Source organism: Rhinoderma darwinii, chromosome 11 (genome assembly GCF_050947455.1).
Source record: "Rhinoderma darwinii isolate aRhiDar2 chromosome 11, aRhiDar2.hap1, whole genome shotgun sequence".
Lineage (NCBI taxonomy): Eukaryota > Metazoa > Chordata > Amphibia > Anura > Rhinodermatidae > Rhinoderma > Rhinoderma darwinii.
This window is the reverse complement of record NC_134697.1, coordinates 23391122-23414830: the sequence shown is the minus strand read 5'-3', so window position 1 is coordinate 23414830 and position 23709 is coordinate 23391122. Positions and strand designations below refer to the sequence as shown.

Here is a 23709-nt window from a genome sequence, read left to right as displayed (position 1 = left end):
CAATCCCTATGTGAGTATCCACCTCTGAACTGAAAGTTCCAAAGACTTTGTATTTCTAGATACCACCTTCTGTAACATGTTGTAGGCTCCATATATAACATAATCATAATTTTTACAGTTTCACTAGTTGCATTCCTTTTTCGGTCTAGAGGATTACATTTGGAGATGATATGCCATGTTAAAATAAAAAAAGAACAGCTGGAATGCTTCTATATTCTGAAGTGCTTTTGTTGTCTTGGCAAACCAGAGCATGTTGTGAAATGTGCACATGCCATGATAAAACAGAACAAAAACTAGCCAGCTGACATATTTATAGAAATGATCTTTTGGCTGAATTCTTGGAACTATTTGCCATGAATTGACCTAAATATATTATATAACCATATTTCAAAAGGTTTTTAACAATAAATTATTTACAGCGGTTTAAGTTAATTACTTCATTTGCATTACCTCCAAAATGTAAAGTTAGGTTATCGCTTAAAATGTAAGTATTTTACCCAAATAATTATTAAATATGGATCATTTCATATTTTCGATCGTAAAACAAAAATAATAAAAAAAGATCGCGGAGAAAATCACAAAAATGTAGAGTAATGTTTTTGGATCTTGAGAGAGAATCTACGTTGAGTCCAGTGTAGTAGGAACTTTGGTTGGGTGGCCTGGAAAATAAATGGTACCAAGCACTTTATCATGGTAATCTGCACTCCCAGACACTCTCTGGTAAATTATGTAGTAGATGGCATTGGATATAATAGTGCAGATATTATGTTGACCTACCATCAAACTAGGGTCTCAGTTTCCATTCCAGGGTAAAGGTTCAAGGACTCTAGTGAGTGTTGAGTCCTGAGCTGACCTTCTAACTATGGGAAATAGCTCAGCATATATGTGAAATACTGTTTTCAACATGTAGACTGAGTATTAGGATTTCTTTGATGTAGTAAAGAACTCTAAACCAGATCTGGGTGTAGAACTCAGATGGGCATCAGGTTGAGCTAGATGGTTGATGGCACCTATGTTCTCTATGATTCTTGGTTGTGCCTTGGTGCCACCTTATTCACGATCCTGTACCCTGGTATATCGATACAGAAGAATTAACTCTTTAGTAGATTATGCGCCACTTCTTTGTAAGCTGTCTTGGATATTGTCTTGGTTGACGTCCTGACCCAATCAGCCAGCCATTAAACAAGCAGGTCGTATTGTTGTGGACTTTCTTGCCATCCTTTCTCATTCTGCCTTGTGTTGTGAAGACAAGGATCATCAGAGCAGTGATTTAGCATCATGCTGGTCTGAACACTGATTACTAGACGGAGCAATGATGCAACATCTGGTCAGCCAGGGGCTAATGATCTAAGTCTTGTTTTTGGATGACTTGGGTATTTTGAATTTTTACGGATCTTCATTTGTCGCCAGTAGAACAATATCTTCTTCTGGAAATCACATAGATAAATATTTTTGGTTATAGATCAAGGTTCCTTTATAAATGAGAAATATTACCAGGGAAACATAGAAATATGACAATATCCTGACAAACCTCACGTGGGAAGAGAGGAATGGATAAAACTGTCCTTTATATTTACTGGAAACAAATGAGTGGTACCAGGTGAAAATATATGTCTGTACTTGTTCAGATTTAAGACCTACAAATTTGCACCTTATTTCAATTTCCTGCATGCACTGAGGAAGTGCAAATAGCTTATTCAGAGGCAGATTAATGCAAAAGATCTGAGGATGAACATAAATCTACAAGCACTGACTTGTACCAGCGCGTAAGTGTAATGATTATCAAACTGAAATCAGGTCTTTGAGTATTCGCTTAACACGGGGAAAATTTGCTTGATGTGAGAGTATTAAAGTCGTTCCTATAATATATCCATAGACTGTGACTAAATTTTATAGTTCATGAAGCATATTAGTATTACACATAGGCCGATACATTCAAAAGGTGATTTCCATTTAGACGCTCATTTTTCATGAAGATAAATATGACATGCATCATCATTTCCTCCAAGTAAATATCCCAAATAATAAAATGCTCAGGAAAGCAAGTTGAGGAATGACTGTAATGTTTTCCATTTGTATGGTAAGTGGTGAACCTTGTGGCTTATCAAGTAACAAATTGAATGTTTAATCTTCTTCCATGCAGATTGAGGATGGCACAAGAGCCGCCTATTCACAACAAATTGAGAGTTCTCTGGTGACTCGTGGAAAATATCTGCTATTTTGTCTTTGGAGGCCAATAGAAAAGTGTCAATCGAGCTTAGGCGGAATATATCACAGACGTGAAGTTATAAAATTGCAATTTACAACAAAGACTTTCGACTAAGTGTTGGCCTAGTTTCGGTTTGCTAAATATATTGCAAACATTTAGACTAGATTTTGAAGGCAATTTAGATATTGTTAGGCTGGGATGGTTTTCATCGATGGTAGATCCCTGTGGCGGGATCAAAAGAAAATCCCTACAGGCTCCAATACTACATGTCTTCATGCATAGATTAGAAGCACCATAAAGAATAATGGTATACCATGTATATATATATATATATATATATATATATATATATATATATATATATACTGTATATATAAAAATACAAATAAAAACGTAGTTGCTATATGACATAGAGGAAGACAATGCGGCTGCTATGGGACCCCTGGAGAGGGGGGCCCAGACCTGGTTGGCTGCATCCATGGTGAGAACCTGCGTAGTGATCCCCTCTCCGGAGGTCCTACAAGCAAGGGTTTAGGGAATTAACTTGAGGATCATGGAAAGAAAGCAAGCACCAAGACCTCCTGTCCCTAATGGTTAGGGGTGTTAACCAGCACTTAAGGGGGTCCCATTTTAATATTTTATATGGGGACCATTTTCTTCTATGTATGCAACCCGTCCACTTTTTATATGTGCTATGTTTATACTGTCTATGTGAAAAGATGATATGACCTGCAGTGACCATTTACTATTTAGTTGCTTTATTTAAGGTTTTTTTTGTATTCCTTTTTTTTTTTTTTCAGAAATGTCCGCATGATTATTTTGCTTAAACTATGGTCATTTATAGAAGTCAAAAGACTATAGAACATGCTGAGGCTCTGTCACGACATTATAAGTGGCCTATATTGTACATGATGTGATCGGCGCTGAAATGTAGATTACAGCAGTGGTTTTTTATTTAGAAAAACAATCATTTTTTACTTAGTTATGACCTATATTAGCTTTATGCTAATGAGTTTCTTAATGGACAATTGGGCGTGTTTTACTTTTTGGCCAAGTGGGCGTTGTGGAGAGAAGTGTATGACGCTGACCAATCAGTGACCAATCAGCGTCATACACTTCTCTCCATTCATTTACACTGCAGATAGCGATATAGCTATATCACTATGTGCAGGCACATACACACACACTAGCGTTACTTCAGTGTCCTGACAGTGAATATACATTACCTCCAGCCAGGATGTGATGTCTATTCAGAATCCTGACACTTCGCTAACACAATCCCGACACTACAGCAAGCATAATCTCGCGAGATTATGCTGTAAACTATCATTTCAAACGAGATTACGTTTGCCTTGCTGTAAATATCACAGAGACGCTACAGAAGTGTCAGGATTCTGAATAGACATCACGTCCTGACTGGAGGTAATGTATATTCATTGTCAGGACTCTGCAGTAACGTTATAGTGTGTGTCTATGTGGCTGCAAATAGCGATATAGCTATATTGCTATGTGCTGTGTAAATGAATGGAGAGAAGTGTATGACGCTGATTGGTCACTGATTGGTCAGCGTCATACACTCCTCTGTACAACGCCCACTTGGCCAAAAAGTAAAACACGCCCAGTTGTCCATTGAGAAACTCATTAGCATACAGCTAAAATAGGTCATAACTCCGGCAAAAATGATTGTTTTTCTAAATAAAAAACACTGGTGTAATCCACATTACATCGCCGATCACATCATGTACAATATAGGCCACTTATAATGTGGTGACGGAGCCTCTTTAACCAAAATAACTTTCGGAATTCCATATAGAGCTATACATACAGATATAGTAGAGCAGAGTTTGTCATGACACAATTTTTACCTTGCCATAAGCGTACAAGTAAACCTATTTGGTTAGCATAATGAATAGACAATCAGCTCCATAGAATTAAATGACAAACACAACTCTGCTACATTTGTATAAATATATATGTAGACATATCTTCTATTTTTCGATAATAGGGTGGAATAGCTTGCAGCATCAGATGAAGTCGAGACAAAACCTCATGATTTCCTTAAACTTGTAAGTGTATAGGTTGCCAAGCAACAACAGAAGAACCGATATACAAGTGGAATACATAGAATGCCAAGAGATCCGCTGAGATACCAGTCTTCTCAAGATGTAACTGGGGTTTAGAGCATTAAGTGATGATGCAATTTCTGCTCATCATCCAAAACTGGGACCTGCACAGTTGTATGTCAACAACAATGTTTTGATGACATACTACAGATGTAGCAGAGCTGAATTTGTCTTTTAACTATTTAGCGCTGGATTGCAAGATTAATATCATGATTGATTCAAGGAAATGTAGTATGTTTAGCTAAGTAAACAACACATGGCAGACGTAGCTCTGCTACATCTGTACATATCTCCACATTTCTAGCTCCGAGATGTTGAACGTGTCCATATATATGTATTAATTTCAGTCTGTAATATCCATATCAGCATTATTACACGGCACCGCCAGCATTGTGATGAGGGGTTTATACATGAGAACATTTTCATTATCTTGTTTCCCGGTGATCTTGTTGGGATTGGTTGGAATCCTGACCTGCAGCTGTGCCTCGGAGCCGGGATAAATGTTCATGTATTAAAGCGCGACCTAGGCTGTTCTCTGTGTTACGTGGGCAATTAACAGGACTCCTTCCTCTAGGGAAAATGAAGGCTGTGCCACAATAAGAAGGAAAAAAAAAAATGCAGATTAGAAATATTGTTACCCTTGTAGTGTGATAATATTTCTATATATCAGACTTATAATAATAATTATATAACCTGCTTGTATATCTGATGACACATTCACACTTAATATCGGTTTCAATAGTGTATTGAGAACGAGCGTCCCACCATCTACAATCTCTAGTAACCCATCCCAAAAAATAAAAAAATTAATTAAAAAAACCTCCACACCGTGCACACACAAGTCAACCATTCCGTGTCCAAATAATGCCGACATACAGCATCGACTATAGTGCCCAGTTACCCATGTGATACTGCAATATATTGGCCACACAATCCTGCCATCTAAAGTGGAATGCTATACCGCTCCACTCTCAGGTCCAGTCCTCAAGGGGCACTGAGAAATGAGAGCCCAGTTTTCCACCCCTAAAACCGTCCTTTCCATCATTCCAAAATGAAGACTATAGTGTCCTTGTTGCCTATAATAGAGATAGATACACAGAATACATGCTTCATTTTTCCAGCCCAGTTTAGAAAATGTAAAAAATGTAGAACTGGATTTTGTTTGGTTGTTATGGTCCAAGGTCAAGGGCAATTTTGTCTAAGACTTTTTTTGGTACAGGAAGTCCATTGGCTCCATGTGTTTCCTGTTGTGTACCATATGGGAGCCACATTGAGCATACATGGAAGGAAATTCATTGTATCTGCATGACACATACCGTGCGTGAGCAAGCCTTATGGCCATCTTTAAGTTATAGGACGTGATGACTTTGCACTTTGGGTCTTAATGGTAATGCATGGCCCTACAGACACAATGACTTGTGTGGAGCTTTTATATTGACCGCAGCACATTTGCTTTTAGTGCTAATGCCTTCCTTCTCACTTCCTGGCCCTGGAAAGTGTGACTCATTCAGAAATTATGTATTTTTAAGTTTGTTTTGCGTAATTGACTAAAATGTACAGAAAGCATAATCCTCTCCTCGGAGTTGAAGTTTCCATGGTCAATGTAGTGGAGACCATGGCATCTTCTGGCTTACTTGGCTTTGTGGAGCCACATGTCCAGCAGATGCCACAGGTTGGCGACCCTTGACAAATACAATTAATAAATGCACTGATTCGTCCATCTTCATTCTATTCTATCAAGGCTGCCGGCAGTTGACTATGATGTAGCCCATTCCTCGATCCTAGGACTATTTAAAGGGGTTATCCCCTTTGGACAAGCCCTACTTATTAAAAAGGTCCCTAGACAATAAGCTGATCAGAAAGTGTCCCCCTGCTAGGACCCCCAGCGATCAGCTGTGATCTGTGGGGAGTCCTGGCAGTAAGTGATCAGTTTCCCTGCAGTGCCACCACAGGTGAAATTAAGCATGACACATTGTCCATTCACTCCAGTGGGTTCTCTGTGTAAGGCAGGATATGACAGATCTTCCAGATCAACAGACACTCTTTATAGCTGCTCTTTATTCTGGCCCAGAGATGAGGTTAGGGTATATAAAAATGGGTATAGTAAACTGGACAACCCCTTTAAGTCTACCTATAATCTCCAGATGTCGCAGCAATATTTTATAAGTCGGTAAAGTGTAAACTTTATTCTCCCTCTTCTGCCGGAGAGTCCTATGATAAAGCAGCCCTCTTGTGGAAAGAGATTGAATTACCTAATTGTATTCTGTTCTCACTAATCATACAGCAATAATTCCCAGGCACTAGAAGCAAAAAAGGAAAAAAAAAAATCATGAATGAATGAGTCGTTGACAGTAGATCCTCAAAGGCGAATATTAAACGTCTTGTTGCTGCTATATGGGATGATTTGGCTGCCAAACAGGTTAACACGAGAATACAAGAGTCTGGTTTGTGACTGTGTCAGTGTTTTGACACAAATGGAGTTGATATGCCTGTGTTCTCCCCATGAAGCCAGGCTCTTGTGTTTGAGGATGCTGACATGACTTGTATGTGCGGTTGCTACTTATTTGTAGATCAGCTTCTTTCATACAAGGCTTTGCCAAAACGACTAGTGTCATTGCGCTTTGTAATATCTATCAGCTGTAGGAGCCCGCTCGGCAAACACATTCCCCGTCTACAGTTTTTAGTGCTGTCACTTTTCTGGTATACAACGTGCCAGCTGTGAACGTACAAAGCTCCTTTTTGTTTTCACACAGGAGCTTTAAAAAAAATAATAATTTTTTTGGAAAAACTCTACCTTTTTGTAATTGCGGAATCATAAAATATTTTAATTTCAAGGTTAGCAGTTCTTCTTGCATGCTTAATTCATAATTAGCAGGTTTATAATCCTGCTCCATGCATGTAATTTTACTCTCGCCAAATGTTCCTCATGAATAATTTAAGGCGTTCTCTATTTATCAAATTATTAATATACCTAATAGTCTTGTTTTCGTAAACAATGCTTTCGAGTTGGATTTAAGTAAGAACTAGTTGGAGGTGCACGGTGCCCGCTTTCCCACCGATGGGAAAATGTTGACTGGAGCTCTGCACAGAGGGCGTCTTGTGCTCCTGGTGATGTCATAGACCTGACCTGCTTCTTCCTCACAATAGGCCCAGGTATCACTAACTGCGCAAACACAATGCCCATTCAACAAGGTTTCTTTTACTTCTGCAGCTTTACGGAACAATGATATTATTTGTATCTGTATTCGGCAACGGGCATTTTGCTGGAGATGTAGGACATAAAAGCCGCCTTGTTATGAGCTGTAGTGTGGACCGGCTTGTTTACTCCTGACATGAAATGTTCTCGTCACAAGACAGCGCACTAGGCCGTAATATTTCTAGACAGCTTACAAATAACCAAACAACTACATTTTGATTATCCTCAACCAAGACCTACAAATGTCATGGTCTATGGAAGAGGGATATAAAATAAAGTCTCGGTTCACACTTGAACAACTGATGACAAAATTACATCAGCTAGTTCTCAAAAAGATTCCTCTGAGTCCAACATTTTTTGGTATATGTAACCCATTAAAACCAATGGGAAGATTTCCTTATTAAAGTCAACAGCAATGAACTCTGAATCCCACTGGATTAATGGGGTCTGTTGATGGATCCATTTGTATATGTTTTTGTGTTTTCTAATAAAACGGGTTAAAAAAAACAAAACAAACAAAAACACTAATGTAAACTAGGTGTTTTCTTTATATAAACATTGCCTTTTCTTCTGACTTGGAACTTACATGCTGTATACATGGAGTCGATAGAGAGACATTATAAGAGAATATAGTAAATGTGTTTTTTTTCGTATCCTTTGTGTTGACATGTAAAGTGCTGGCTATGTGTATGTGTGTATACCTGTGTGTGTGTGTGTGTGTGTGTGTGTGTGTGTGTGTGTGTGTGTGTGTGTGTGTGTGTGTGTGTGTGTGTGTGATTCCATGTGTATGATTCATTCCAAGGCAGTTTTAGTCTTCATAAAATATTCATTTTGGTTGTGCAGGGCCCTGTAATTGCCATCTCTCACCCTGAATTATTTATATCTTGCACAGACTGACAAAGCTTTGCCATACGGCCTCAGATGAATCAGAAACAGGGATCTCTCCTGCCAACAGCATTATTTCACAAAATATGGCACCGGCGTCATTCTCGGCTGCCTCATCTCTAAATCCACCTTCTCTTGATTTGACATTTTTCTTTACTCCTCCATTGTCTTAGTGAGGCAGAAAGGTTACCTCTTAACTCCAAGTAGCAACCTTTCTTGCTTGCATTATAGTCGCTGTGCTTGAAAGGACTAATGTGTCTTCATTGCCCGTACTTCTTCATGCCTGGTAACAAGACAGAACATGAGCCCACTTTAGTGCTATATATTATACATTAGGCATAAAATGATGCAAATAGTCTTGAAATACTCTTCAACGGACAATATAGATCAGGGTGAATTGAGCTACTTGTCAAAAGCAAGAAGAGGGGGAAAAATGGGAAAGAAATGTGTAAGCCATTTTATACTGCCATAGGTCCATGGGTTGGGTTTAGTGACATCACTGTGATGACGTCACTTACTGTTAGATACAGCCAATTAGCAGTTTGGTTACTTCATTGGTTAAGTAATCGCCTTCACTGACCGTTTTTATGTTGGGGTCCACTGCTTCACCCTTCTTCCTGCATGGTTTGAAAGTGGGCCTATCGCCCCTCTGAACCCTAAGCCCTTGGGTGCAGTCCAGTTGTCCAACTAATTAGACACCCCTGTTGTGAGCCCATAGCAAATGCCTTATCATTGAAGATCATCTATATGTGTAGAGCATTTCTGTAATAGGGTCCCCCAACCATCATGAGCTATATATAGTTTTGATGTCCTCCTACATGGTAAAAGGGCTATCAGGCAACATCAATAATTAGGGACGGTGTGGAATAGCAACCTCTGCACCCCCTATAGTTAGACCCCCAAAGCGGCATTTATCAAACTATTTAGAAATAAATACCCAAAGGCTATGATCATACATTGGACTGAACAATAATAGCACAGCATAAAAAAATGGCAAATCCCTGACAAAATTGTCCCCCCATGTGGAACCCCTACAATTATTACATCCCTACTGTAAAGGAAGCCTCTCTTTCTGTTGCTATCTTCTGGGGAACCCATAACCAGGCACTAATGAACCCTAGTTGGGAAGCACTGCCGTAGAGACTTGGCATATACCCCCAGTTGTACACATGCCATATGTTGAGAACCTAGAATTTAGAAGATACTGTTTTTGCAATGCAGTATGTGTGCACGCCGCGTTTCGGCCTGGCCTGATATCCCTGATTCTCCATCTACAGTTTCCTAAATGCTGCTATTCACAGAATTCTGCCCTTCCAACATGTGCTTATCTTCCAACTCACCAATTTAGAGAGGCGCTGACTGGTATTTCCTCATTATGTTATTCAGATCCAAATGTTAGAGCGTCATCCGTGTAAAAATATTTGAAGCAGCTCAGGGGGTACAATGACGGTTTGTTTCCCCTTTCTGAATAATGATTCAGCTATTTTGTAAAAAAAAAAAAAGTTTCCAAAATAGCATTGATTCAAAAAAGGCAAAACGTTTTGTTTTTTTTGGAATGAATATTTGTACTTGTGTGACATTTTAGTAACGGTAATAAATATATATATTTTTTTCTGAATATAATTTAATGTTGTAGTTTTCCACATGTGGTTTAGAAAAAGAAGTTTATTACAAGTTTAACACCTCGGTCTGGTATGAAGCTGAGAGAAAGGATTAATTTATGGCCCTTGGCTCATCATCAGCGAGGGGGGAAGCCGAGAGCTGAACTCAGCGCAGTATTAAGTCATGGATAGACGGGACGCACATTTTTCTTGTATTTGTTGACATTCAGGAGTAATGAAGTTAAAGCTTTGCACACATGTGCCCCTCTCATTAAGCTGCATTACCTGCATTAAAACTAATAATTGCCACTGAGCGCTGCATTCACATTAATCATTTATAATGTTTTAATACGTTTTTAATCAGGATCCAAAAGGATCCAGAGCCGGTTAGTGGCATGTTGGAAGCATTAATACCTCGCTAGCACACGCAAGCTTACTTGTAAAGACCTCAGCATTTTGAGTATGACTTTTTTTTTGTTTACTTAAACCTAAAAGGATAAATTAAAAGCCTACAAAATATTTTTATATAAGCATTATTATATATACTGATATAAAATGTAAATCATGGGCGTATTTAATATAAAGGCAGCGACGCTGGCTGCTCTGGGGCTTGGTGAGCAGGAGGGACAGTTGGTGGACTACCACTTGGGCATTAGATCAGTGTCTGAGGGCCCATGGCTAGAAGACCCCAGGATTGAGTTAGAACTCTCCTAAAAGTACTCCTCAAAGATTACCTATCAGCTTTCTTGACTTGTCTCTTCTAGTAAATACTTTTCTTAGAACTCTACATTGTGCTGTTCCTCTGTTATTCCTCTTACAAATTGATGAATAAATTGACAACTAGGCGTTACCATTCCCCTTGTCAAAGGGGTGTGTCACCATACAGCCTGGCACTGTCGGCATTAATTGGACAGTGTCAGTCTGTGTAGGGACACACCCCCAACTGGTCACACCCAGTTGTCGATTTATTCAAACATTTCTAGGAGAATAACGGAGGAACGGTACAACGTAGAGTTCTAAGAAAAAGATATTCTAGAAGTATGTACTAAAATACGCGTCAGTGGAGGTGACAGGTCCTCTTTTTAGGTATATCATGGATATAGTAGCTGGAAGTGGGCAGTGGCTCAGATCACTCTTGGTCTCCCCATGGGGGACGCTTAGGTTGGCCACATACATATTCTACATGGGGTTGTATACATTTAGTAATGTCAGTAATCCTAGATAAAGCAGAAGAGAGGAAGAGCAAGTGCCAGATCACCCAACATCAGCATAGAGATGGTGCAGATACCATCAAGCTTGGCAAAAACTACTACAATTTCCAGTGCATCTTAAAGACAGAGGCAAACCCTTTATCCATGTAAAACCTCCATATTCACATTGTCATATGGATCACAGTAGGGGCATACCTAGCAATTTATTCAGCATAGAAGCAGCAATGGGACGCACGGGGCCCTGTTGTGGCTGGGACCCATAAACATTCGAAAACCTGGACCCTCTGGAGGATCCTCTGGGAGCCTGTCCCACCCTGTCCTCATAAATACTTGTTATACATTGGATGACGGGCTCGTGTACCTTGCATATTCTTTGGGCTCTCATATACCATGAGTATCATGAGCAACACCCGGTCATTTTAATGATTGCCGAAGCAAAGTCAGATTTTGATAATCATGGTTTTAGCAATATTTACTCTAACTACGTTGTCCTCCAAGCGTGGTGGGTCATGCATTTTTACACCATTGCTACTTAGCAGTCAATGTATAATCTCCCTAATCTCTCCATAGCCTGTAAAAAAGGGAAGAAAAAAAAAACCTCTCCCTTCTCCCCTGGAGCTGGCAACAAGTTACTAGGGCGGCATTTGAAGTGAGGCAAGTGATGCTGGCATTTTTCTTAAAGAAGGAACTCCGTGATCAGAGCTGGCAAATAGAGCAGAGTCCAGAGGGAGTGAGAAAGAGGTTTTAATGAGCCCACAGTGAAAGACAAAATACAGACTGATTGACAGGGCGAGTGATCTGCTGGGGAAATAATGTCAGTTCTGCACTACCCATTAGAAATCAAGAAATAGGTAAAGAGAGAGCGTATGGGTGGGGGGGGGGAGAAGAAAAATATTGGCCCTTGAAAGAGGAACCCTTGTGTAAATATTGTTCACTTCACGTTCTTTTTTCTCATGTGCAGTTGACTTCGTTTTAAGAGATAACCTTATCAAAACCATCATGGAATAGCAGGAACGGATACTGTGAACAGAAGTGGCGAATTGACAGATAAAAGCAACTTTACCATTTTTTTTCTTTTATATCTTAAATTGGTTTTTCTTTCTGGCAACCAACATGGCTGCTCACGCAGTGGTTTAGATAAATTTTTCCCAATTCTGCCTAATTATCCTCTTATACAGACGCCGAAGATTGGTCAATGTATAACAAGGAAGATTTATCATTCAGTGTGTGAACATACGGCGCGGCAGCCGCAGGCGACCCAAACCATGTCCACATGCACTGGCGAATGGGCGCACAATTATTACGGCAATACCACAGTTTTACCGGCTATCTTATGTGGCCATTCGCCACCAATACAGCATGGTTTTGACTGCCTGCAGCTGCCGCTCCGCTTTTCTCACCCTTAGGAGTCTAGGAAATCTGTGTGCTATCCCCCCTACAAGTTGTAATGGCAGCCATATTGTTTAGAACCCAGATTTCCAAAAAGCGGATATGACTCAATGGCTAAATGGATTGGCTATAAGGCTGTGTTCACACTCTGCGGTCAAAATGAGTTTTATGGTACAGTTGTTGCCAAAAAAACAAAAAACTGACCTCGACCTGTGAGCCTATCCTTAAGCTTAATAATTAATAGCCCCCACAGTCCACAAATGGTGGCGCTATGCAGAAAACTGTGACCGCTGCCAGTGCACCAAGCAATACTGTATATTGAACCAGGTCAAAAAAGTTATTAAATCCCATCAGATCTCTTTGGTATTGTTGTAATGAGAATCATTGCAAAAGTACAAGATCATGGTATCTATAAATGCCCCTTGACAGCAGCTGCTGAAACGGTGATGAAAAGAGAGGAGGAGGGGAGAGGAAACCATTATAACAAGGGAAAAAGGAACAGGGGGGATATAGTGATAACGGCCTGTACCGGCCCGCTGCTTGGTTGGAGAGCCGTGGCCGGCACAGGGTTAATTTTCCAAACCTAATAATGTTCAATAGTGAGGTATTTGTCAGGAGATAAAGAAGTGATAGAATCTGGGAAGTAGGTCCCTTGGTGATTGTAGTACAAATATTGTTAATGCGGTGTGGTTACTACAGCGGAGGAAAGTAAAATAGCTTCAGTCCTTCGGAGACAAAATCTGCTACAGTAGAGCAGGAACCATAGACAAAGGCCAGTAATTGTTGAACTGCAAGTCAAGCCATGTATATGTTCAAATCCTTCTCCGTCCGCATTTACATGCTGGTTATGATGAGTTCCGCTGGGATGGGTAAATTTTAAATCCTACTATTTTACGGTGGCAGATCATGAAACGCGTGGTGCTCTTGTCTTCTATCCCCTTTATACTGATTTTTTTTCTTTTAGGGTCTTTTTTAGCTTTTGTAACAGAGAGATTGAAAGAAAGCGCTTACAAAGGACATCTGGTTACAGCTGTAAAATTCAATACCCTTACACCATGCACTTTCCATTATGACGTCATGCATATGTTACAAGTATATGAGGCCCATAACTCGAAATGTACAAGAATTTAATAAGTCTGGTGTTAAAGCAATTTGTCATGGCATATTTGAAGTATAAATCAGACTAATGGAGGAGATTGCCCCCATCCCCCACCGTTTTAAAGCACTTGAACCCAGTAATAGCTAATGGCAGACATAGGAAAAAAAAAAAAAAGAGGGCCTGACATTAAGACCCTAGCATTTTGGAAATCCAATATGTATTGACCTGTGTACTATCTTGGTGCAGAGATCTGGTGTCAGCAGTATGTAGTCTTGTATAGGAACTGCTCATTACAGGTTTTCTGAGGAAAGCGCATTGTCTCTGAAGCTCCAGGACCTGATCAGCTAGAATTGCTCAGTAATCAATACTCGGAGCGACTGATAGCCTGACTCACACACACTACACAGCTGTGGCCACTGCTCTCAATGACTTCCCAGTAATTAGGAGAGACTGCTTGGAAGCAGGAGAGTGCTCACTCCCTCCTCAATCACTGGAAAATGCTTTAAAGACTTCAATTAACCCCTCATTGCAAAAGAAAAAATAATATTTTTTTTATTCATACTAATGCCTTGGGTGCCTTTGCATAGGTCATGTATCCAACAGTGACCTCCAAAATACTCTTCTTACATTCTTCCACCTTACCTGTGTTAAATGAATTCCATTAAAAACTTATTTCACATCAATAAATAGGATCAACTACACAAGGAATTCTGCATGCATGCATTTCTTATCCATTTGGAACATGCTCTTTGCAAAAACAGCGCCACTCTTATCCACAGGCTGTGTCTGGTATTGCAGTTCAGCCCCATGCACTTGAACAGGGTTGAGCTGCATTCAACAGATGCTGCTTCTGGAAAACAAAGTCTAATCTCATACAACCCCTTTTATTGGCTTATTCCCAATATATTTATTAGCCCATTGATTGGTTTATATATTATTTTACTATACCACAGTCGACAGCAGCAATCACTTTATATCTACATAGGATAATATTGTTTTTATTTCTTGTTAGAATTGTATTATAACTGGTGAACATATCCCGTGTTATTATCTGACCAGTAATATGATATTTTACGACTCATTCCACAATGGAGCATTCATATACATAGCACACTCCTTAGGTCATAGTTCAGACTACTAATAATAAGTGGGCCCTTATCTTTTAATATCATTGTTATTTACAATGCTCACCACATCCAGTACTTGAAAGGCTCTGAGGATTGTGTTGATCTTGTAGGGATAAACCACTGGGGATTATTTGTATAGTTGTATTGGCTTCCATATTAATCCATAGATGGCTTCTGCAGTACGACATCGATGCTCTTAATATGGTGTTTAGATATATTTTACTCTTGGTAGCTCAGAAAGACACTTGTAACATATGGAAACAGGTATATAAAGATGTAGCTTATTATTTTACAGAAAGCACCTCTTTGATATCATTAGTTTCTACTGTAGATTATTCTCATAGACGTCAATTCAAATCACCCCATAGCCGATTCTTTAAATTTTATGGAATAGTTTATACCTTGGTTATCAGAAGGTTGATAGATGTATTTGTTGGGCTCTTCCATTTATGAAGGTGCCTTTGCCGAATATCCTACCTTACATGTGTATGTTGGATGTACAGTCAGGGTTGGACTGGCCCACCAGAGAACAAGAGGATCCTCCGGTGGGTCCAGGCTCTAACACAATAATGGGCCCTAAAAGTCCAGCAGAAGACAACCCCATTTGGAGGTGACTTTGGAGCCAATAACCTGCTACTAGGGTCTATTTTCTTTTGGAAGGATTCACAAATTACCTATTAGGCCTTATTGATGATATGTCATATGTGTACAATGATAACAACAAGGACTATGATAAAATAAAAAGTGTAGCTGTAGATGTTCTATATAGACGGAGGGCGGGTCCTCAGAATCATCTCCTCTGGTGGGCCCAAGGAACCCCAGTCCGACGCTGTGTACAGTATATATGGTCTTTGCTTTATGTAGATACGTTTTTATAGAAGGTGTGGCCTATTATAACCAATGATAGAACTGCATTAAAGTTTGGACTGTATTAGAAAACTCCAGAATTTAATTTGTTTGACCAACAACACTCATTCTGATCAGTGTATGGCCGGAAAATGTTAACTATTTTAGATAGTTTTCCCCCTTACATTCCAAAGCTAATAAACCTATGCACATTGGCGCCCTCCTGCCACTTTGCTGCACATCTAAAGACACCAGTTATTATTCTTTGTACCGGAGGGAAGGAAATCGTTATTCCCTGATTAGTGGCTAAGGTTAGATGAGACTAAGCAGTAAAGCAGTGAGGATGACTTGTATTAATTGCCCAACGCTTACTTCCCAGATAATTCTATCAGCAAGTTGGCCACTTGGTAAACTTACAGCTTTTGATAAAGAGCTGATAAGACCTTTTGTTACATAAAAACATGAGGGACCGAAGCTGTGTCAAGTAAAATGCATCTCATCAGCTTTTCTCTGACATCCCAAATTCATTCCTTATGTAATTGATAATGGCCTTAGCCAATTATTTCACACATTACAATACACAGAGGTCCCTTTTACAGGTTTTGCAGCGCTGTAATTAGCTATGCTAATATCTCCTTTATTGGTCTTAATATTGCTCAACACCTTTTGCCATCCTGGAACCCACAAGAGCCCCATGGCCTGTCAGGATGGCTGATTATTGAGAAGGATAGCTTTAATCAAACATAATTGCAGTTAATTTTTTCTCTCCTGCTCTCTGTTGCCAGCATCTAATGCCACGGACTCCTTGATATTCCATTAAATTACAATTAAACAGCCTCCTTTGTTTCTGATTGTCCTAAACAACACCACAAACTTCTGTAGCCGTTTAAAAGAGAGCTGTTTGGTCGTAATTGCTTCCTAGCTCACAAAGGGCCAATTTACACAATACCCATGTAGAATTTAAACAGCTCATAATCTAATGGATATTACACAGGAGCCTAACACTACAATTAAAATGATTTTCATCAGATAGGGAAGCTTTGGATAATCAGCTTCATAAAAGTAAATATAAATGAACTAATTCATGGATTAAATACACAGACACCGAACGGACTCCGAAATGAGTTTGGGGTGGCCTAAAGCCACCCAAGTATACCGTCATCTGGCTGATGTTCACCGGCAAAGTTTCTCTGATACCTAAAGTTGGGACCTTACGCATTTGGCTCCAATTATCTTTCGATTTTTCAAGGGAAAGTGAATTAGTTGAGAAAGTCAGTGACATGAGTCAAGGGTGAAACTATAGGAGGGGGTGCACTGATTGTCATCCCATGTAGGCCCTGGAGTCTAAATGAGCCCAAAGGTCCCTCTACCCCATATGAGAAGACCAGCACTATAAGTAACGCTTTATATTTGGGGGGCCATTGCAGATTTTGCCTGGGGGCCCATAAGCTTCAAGTTATCCCTCTGACATGAGCACAGGAGGAATTGCAATAAAGTCTACTCCAACTGTATCTGGACATAGAACATGACATTAATTTAAAAATAAAAAATCTTACTACAAAATTAGCTATATATTTTTTTATGCCACAAGCACCCTCAGCACTGGATTGGATGACCTAGAACTTATTTGCTCGCCCCTCTCTCTACCCGTCCCTTGTAGGAAAAAAGAGAGGGATGAAACCATTGGGCCATGATCGTCCTTGTTGATAATGTTGCCGTGTATGTGGAGAAGGGGGTCAGGTGCACCACCCATTGGGAAGAGCTATTGGGTTAATATTGACTGAGGACCACCTCGCCAAGTGTCCCTTGGCAGCCGCAGGTACTCTTGTCTCAGGCTCCATGTTCTATAGACTAGTTGAGAGTTGACACTTACAGATCTTTGGTACAGACAGTATGACATTTTTTCCATCCTTTTTATCCAGCAATGTCCTTATTATAACAAATGCAGCAGTTCCTCGTACAAGATACATTATTGTTTATTACATGCAGCGCTCTCTCGTTTTCATAAATATGGCTTCCAGGCAGAGGTGCGTACTCTTAGGGAATTAAAAGACACATGCCCCAACTTGCCATTTTATTATTAGCGGCATCTGCTTCTCCATCAATTACATGCTTCATACAGTCTGTTAAGGGGACCAATTTCTGAATGTAAACAAAGGCCCGCTGTCTGTAATAGGTGAGGTGAGGTCTGTGCCGCACCAAGGTGGTTTGTTGTATGAAACTGAAAATAAATATTTTAAAGCTCAGATAGTAAGAAAAAAATCATGGAAATGTTAAGAAAAAAAAAAGATTAAAGTTAAAGATGCGAGGCTTATATTTTATTGTGGTGGTTATTATACATTTCTTTGGGGAAAATAATAATTATTATAAATAAGAGAGAGACACACACACATACAGAGACACACACATACATACATAAATACATAAACTCACACATGTTCACATACATCACACACATAAAGACACAGATGCATACATAAACACACACACAAATACTGAACATACATAAATCCACACGTAGATCACACACACACAGACAAGGATACATACATAAATACACACACATACATACATATATACATACACATAGATACATACATAAACACACACATACGCACAAATACAAATAATTGACATACATAAACACACACACATACAGTTACATACACAAAAACACACAAATACTTTACATACATAAACAGAAAAACACGCTGACACATACACACACAGAGACATAAATGCATACATAAACACACAAATACTTTACATACATAAACAAACACACAGACAGATACACACACAGAGACATAAAGGCATATATAAACACACACATACACAAATACTGTACATACATAAACACACATGCACACGTACATCACACACAGATACAGGGATACACACATAAACACACACACACACACACACACATATACAAATACATACATAAACACAAATACACAGGGCAGCGATCAGCAGATGAAAAAGCAAACGCTCATTCATCTGCTGATCGTATCGTTTAAATATTATCGTTGTTGGCAGCACATCTCCCTGTGTAAACTGGGACATGTGCTGCCGACATGATACAAATGTATGGGGACAAGCGATCGGAGTAACTAGCGCTTGTCCCTATACTATACTAGGGACAAACGAGCGCCGATCAGCGATCTAACTCGTTGATCGGTTCTCATTTAAACACGACCCAGGACGGGCCATGTAAGAGGACCTTACGAGAGACACAGACACATACAGTCATACATAGATACACACACACATAGAGATGGGAACAGATACATATATATCTGACCTATTGTTGTGAACTTTGTATAGTTCACTTATTAAGTCATTTCTTTGATGTTCACAATTGGTCATAGTCTTACCTTCTGTTGAGGTCTAGAGACGCAACAAATAAAGGCCGATTGCAAGCCTGATTTATTCTACCTACTGTGAAAGATTATGACTCTTTAGGGAAATATAGACAGGGTCAGGGAATTAGTGTACATAATGGTCATTTTGATAATGGGCCAACAGATGCAACTGCAAACATACTGTACACAATTACGCATAATAATGCACTAATGACAGGTTGGAATCTGTATCGCCTTTGCCTCAATTGAGTAACAAATCCATGTTTAGGACTAATATAGAGTTTATTGGTGTTAGAGCCAAAGATTTTCTGACACAAGATTTTTTTCCCCCTCTCCTGCTCATAACAAGAGCATTAAATCCTTTGTGTACCGGGGTCTGGGAAAGAGATATGTAAAGGCGGTTGTCAGATATTTTCTAAGAAAAAGCCAATTAAAGGGTAATAGAGCAAAGGATGAGAATTACCATTTGACTTGAAAGAGTGAATCTATTCGACTCCTGTCTCATGCTCCAACAATGGAATTACCACTCAATGAATAACCATGTATTAAGCAGGTTTTACAATTAACTATTCCGTTGCCAGAGGGTCTTATTGCGATTAAATAAAATGGCTCACTGGCATATTGCAGATCAGAATACATTACATTAGAGCAAATTAACAAAGAACTTGGGTCCCGTGAACAGATAACCCATATATCAATGGAGTGACATGAGCACCTTGTGCCATGCAGAATACACTGGTACAAGTGGCAACGCCAACCTACAATTAGATCATGTCCTATGTCCCTAAGAGCTTACAATCTAAATATCTTTAATAGACCTATGTTGATATTTGGCAGGTAGTTGGTGTGGTGTCACAATAGAAAGTTCTCTGGAAAGTTGGCTGGCATGTGGTGGGCCAGAATCCTTTAAGTAGGCACCAGTGATATATTGATAAAGTTAAGGTTCTTAGAATGGTATAATGGTTCCTCTGTACTTAAAAGTGTGACTGCAATGATTCATTTGTAGTACCTGAATATAGAATTCATAGTTATGTCTTACTTGTATGTAAGGATATTGTTGGGCTTTGACAAGTTTTATTTTTGTACAGATGTTAGCTGAGCGGACACTCAAATTTGTGATGTGTGGCCAATAAATATCCACTTTTATTTCTCTGCTTTGGGGTTGACTACACTACGCTACATTGATTGGGTGCTTCAAAATGGAAGCAGAGGGTTCATAAGGGTACCACAATTACTGTCGGACAAGTATCTTTTAGTAATGCCTAGGCACGAATATTATCTAGTAATGACTAGGTCCAAGTAAATATCTAGTAACACCTAGGCCAAAGTAGAATCTAGTATTGCAGAGGCCAAGGTAATATCTAGTAATGCCTAGGCCCAAGTAGTATCTAGTAATGCCTATGCTCAAATAGTATCTAGTTAGGCATAGTTAGCTTATGGTTAGGTTAAAAAATAGTATCTAGTTAGGCATTTGAGCCTAGGCATAGGCTCAAATATAATCTAGTAATGCCTAGGTCCAAGTTGTATGAAGAAATGCCTAGGCTCACGTAATGCCTAGGGCCAACTAGTATCTAGTAATGACTAGGCCATAGTAGTATCTAGTAATGCCTAGGTCCAAGTAGTATGAAGAAATGCCTAGGCTCAGGTAATACCTAGTAATGCCTAGGCCAATATAGTATTTAGTAATTCCTAGGCCCGAGTAGTATCTAGAAATGTCTAGGCCTACGTTATATCAAGTAATGCCTAGGTCCATTTAGTATCTAGTGATGCATAGACTCAAATAGTAGCTAGTAATGCCTAGTTCCAGCTAGTTTCAAGTAATGTCTAGGCCCAAGTAGTATGTAGTAATTCCTAGGCCCAATGGATATCTAGTAATGCCTAGGTCTAAGTAGTATCTATTAATACCTATGTCCAAGTAGTATTTAGTAATACCTATTCCCAAATAGTGTTTAGTAATGCCTAGGTCCAAGTTTTATCTAGTAATACCTATGCTGAAGTAGCATCTAGCAATGCACAAGTAGTATTTAATGATGCCTATGTCCAATTAATATCTAGTAATGCCTAATCCCAAGTAGTATCTAGTAATGCCTAGGCCATCTTACGAGTCAAGCATTGAAACATGTATTGATAAAGATTCATTTGCATTCCTAATGACTTTCCCTAATTACAGAAGTTTATGAGTTAAGTGGATCTTCACAATAGCTTATTGAAGGTGTATAAACCAGGGGCGGACATACCGCATGTGCAGCCGGTGCAGCTGCACAAGGGCCCCGCGTGGGAAGGGGGCCCGTTCAGTGGCGTAACTACCACAGTAGCAGCCGTAGCAGCTGCTACGGGGCCCGCGGCATGGGGGGGCCCGTGTCGCCCTGACAGGCACATTACATTTTATGTACCAGGCCTGGCGGCACGGGCCCCCTCATGCCTAGTAGCATCACAACACTAGGCATGAGGGGAGGGAGGGGGCGGGGGCCCGGTGATAGCCGCCACACTGCACTACCAATCGGGAGGGAGGGGGCGGGTGCCCGGGCCCGGTGATAGCCGCTACACTGCACTGCCAATCTGGCACAGATGAATAGGACAGGACGGCGATGCTGGTGGTAGGAGGAGCGCTCAGGCAGGGGAGAGGACAGGGGGCGGTGCGACGTAAGACTTCGGGCGGCTGGACAGTACAGTCAGGACTGCCGGAGAACTCATAGGATGAGCGGAGGACAGACACAGGACGAGTGGAGGACGTGCAGACTGCAGAGGACAGGTAGATGAAGTTAAAAAGTTCATGTCAGAAGGGAGAAGTTTTTATGTAGAAAAATCTGCCTCATAATTCCTTCCGGAATTTTGAGGCATATTTTGACCTGCCGGTAGAACACTTCCCGCGTTTTTCATTGCGTTTTTTTGTGGCGTTTTTCGGCCATCGGGCCGTGGGCAGGGAAACGCAGCAAAAAACGCATTTTCTGCCTGCCATTGTTGTCAATGGGAAGTCAGAGACAGAAACGCCCGAAGAAAGGGCATTGCGCTTCTTTTTCCCGCATGCGGTTTTTACTGCTCGCAGGAAAAATTTCATGGATTTCAATGGGAGGCACTTTCTGACGTTTTTCGCGAAAAAAACCTCAGTGTGAACTCCCCCTAACACAGGGGCGTAACTACTGCTATAGCAGCCGTAGCGGCTGCTACGGGGCCGCGGCATGAGGGGGCCCGCGTCACCTGCCGGCACGGGCCCCCACCTTGGCCGGAATCTCCGCTAGCTGCCGCTATGGCTGCTACAGCGCGATGCCACGGAACACTACGGCAGAGCAGGGAGTATCTCCCCGCTCTGCCATTAAACATAAGACATGTATCCCCTATCCACAGGATAGGGGATACGTGTGTGATCGCTGGCATTGATAGGGAGAACGGGGGACCGAAAGTCCCCTGAAGTTCTCCATCACAAACCTCGGACTTCCGGGGTCTGTGTCGGCAGCTCCGTAGAAATGAATGGAGCGCCGGTCACACTTGAGCTGCGCAGACACCGGAAGTCAGAGGTGAGTGATGGAGAACTTCGGGGGACTTTCGGTCCCCCGCTCTCCCTATCAATGCCAGCGATCACACATGTATCCCCTATCCTGTGGATAGGGGATACATGTCTTTTGTCTTTTCACACTGTAGGTCGCATTTTTTTGAGTGATTGGGGGTGTATGGCGTTCCCTACAGGGGGGGGGCTGTATAGCGTTCCCTACAGGGGGGGGCTGTAAGGCGTTCCCTACAGGGGGGGCTGTATAGCGTTCCCTACAGGGGGGGCTGTATAGCGTTCCCTACAGGGGGGTCTGTATGGCGTTCCCTAAAGGGGGGTCTGTATGGCGTTCCCTACAGGGGGGGGCTGTATGACTTTCCCTACAGACCCCCCCTGTAGGGAACGCCATACAGAACCCCTGTAGATAACGCCATACAGACCCCACTGTAGATAACGCCATAAAGTCCCCCCTGTAGATAACACCATACAGCCCCCTGTAGATAACGCCATACAGCCCCCCTGTAGATAACGCCATACAGCCCCCTCTGTAGATAGCGCCATACAGTCCCCCCTGTAGATAGCGCCATACAGTCCCCCCTGTAGATAGCGCCATACAGTCCCCCCTGTAGATAGCGCCATACAGTCCCCCCTGTAGATAGCGCCATACAGTCCCCCCTGTAGATAGCGCCATACAGACCCCCCTGTAGATAGCGCCATACAGACCCCTCTGTAGATAGCGCCATACAGTCCCCCCTGTAGATAACGCCATACAGCCCCCTCTGTTGATAGCGCCATACAGTCCCCCCTGTAGATAACGCCATACAGCCCCCTCTGTAGATATCTTGAGATTCAGTCCTGCTTGATAGGTAACAGTGCAGTAAGCTAAGCATGATAAGATCATCTAAATTATTGCATCTCAGTTGCATGAGTGCTTTGTGTTATATTCAATGATTCAATTTAACCTAAGTCTCTAAATGTGGGCAAAGAAAATAAAAAAACTATACTCACCTCCTCCCTCGCCTCCGTTCACCCGCCGCAGCCCCCATCCTCCTGTCTCGGTCTGTGTTACAAGTGTACAAGGCTGCACTGGTGACGCGCTGCCGATGGCACGTGACCGCTGCTGCCAATAACTCCTCATTGGTGTGCTGCTGAGGACAGTAGTTCCACAGCAAAT

At 41.0% G+C, this 23709-nt stretch overlaps 1 protein-coding gene and 1 long non-coding RNA gene across 18 annotated transcripts in view; one reads left to right on the top strand and one right to left on the bottom strand.

Annotated features, from left to right (window-relative positions):
- EBF3 (EBF transcription factor 3) overlaps positions 1-23709 on the top strand; it is a 132551-nt gene that overhangs the window by 59593 nt on the left and 49249 nt on the right. The gene's annotated exons all lie outside the window — the stretch shown is intronic.
- On the bottom strand, positions 4635-7390 carry LOC142663975 (uncharacterized). The gene is made up of 3 exons (XR_012851174.1): positions 7304-7390; positions 6585-6632; positions 4635-4918 (listed from the first exon to the last, which is right to left on the bottom strand). It is a non-coding gene; the product is annotated as an uncharacterized LOC142663975 (long non-coding RNA).